Genomic DNA, 1,496 nt, shown 5'->3' on the forward strand with positions numbered 1-1,496 from the left:
TTATTAAAAGATTTACGAATCACCACGAATAACAGATTTATTTTTTAATTATTTCGTCAATAACTAAATTTTTTAATTTTAATAGCCTCAAATACATAAAATCTAGGCTTAAAATTAACTATTATTATGAATCGCCGAGTTTAGAATCGGCTGATTTTACGATTTACCGATTTTAGAAACGGCCAATTTTAATAATTACCGAGTTTAGAATCGGCTGATTTCACGAAATAGCGATTTTAGAAACGGTCAATTTTAACGATTACAGAATTTAGTATTGGCTAAGTTCAAGAGGTAAAGTTTTAAAGTTTCCATATTTAGTAATTTCCAATTTTTAAAGATCGTATTTTTAACCCGTCAGCACTCACGTGAACTTTTCGGTAATATTTACTCTCGTGATGAGAGATTTGCTCACGTTTAATCTGCATGCGGCCGGGCAGCTATACAGTTACGAAGATACACGAACTAGCCCGAACGTTACCGAAAGTAAATTTTTTTTTGTTACACCTATAATCTCGTGATGAGAAGAATGCTCACAATTTCCGACGCGCATGGGAAAAATATTTTTTTTATAAAACATATATAATATTAAAGCATTTCAAAAGTCCATAATTTGAAAATAGGTAAAATTACTCGAAGGTAGAAAAAATTTCATCTACCCTTTCCATTTGAAAAGAAAAAGTTTTCATTGTTTTAAATCGAGCGTGAGCAAAATGCTTATAACGTGAGTGCTGACGGGTTAAATAACCTCTTTTTTAAGATTTCCTTATTTTAGATGTTCAAATTTTTCGTTTATTTATTTTTTAATTCATTCAATTTATAATTATTCTTTTTTTTTTATTCGGTAATCTAAAGACTTTTAAATTTTTATGAATTCTTTTTTTTTTTAATTTCTGATTTTAAGAATATATTTATTTAGAGATTTCCATTTTTTAAGTTGGCTGTTTTTTCTACTTGCATGTTTTTCTACAAGCTTAATTTACTTTTGACATAATTTAAATTTTTATTTTTTTAATATTATCATTTTTTACGTTTAACTTATTTTACTAAAAGCTAATTTTAAAATTTTCCAATTTAAGATTTTAGAAACCTCCAAATTTAGGGATTTCCATAAATCCCTAAACATAGAAACTGACTCGAATTAATGAACGCGATTGTATATACTAGCTGACCCAGCAAACGTTGTTTTGCCATGTGAATAATTTCTAGAGAATTTCTAGTGTAGAAAAAAAATTACTAATTTATTGGAAGTGTATAAGGATGTGGAATATGAGTGAAAAAGGCCTGGAGCGCTGTGAACGATGAGGGAATGTTGTTTAAAAATAACAAAACACCAAACATTAATTGTTTTAATTTATTAAAAGTAATAATCTATATATATATATAAGAGATTTCCACCTATATAGTCACTCATCACGATATCTCTGGAACCATTAGAGCTAAAGACTTGAAATTGATAGTTTGCGGGTGTTAATTAAAAAATAATTCACATTTGAAAA

Source organism: Cotesia glomerata, linkage group LG2 (assembly GCF_020080835.1).
Source record: "Cotesia glomerata isolate CgM1 linkage group LG2, MPM_Cglom_v2.3, whole genome shotgun sequence".
Classification (NCBI taxonomy): domain Eukaryota; kingdom Metazoa; phylum Arthropoda; class Insecta; order Hymenoptera; family Braconidae; genus Cotesia; species Cotesia glomerata.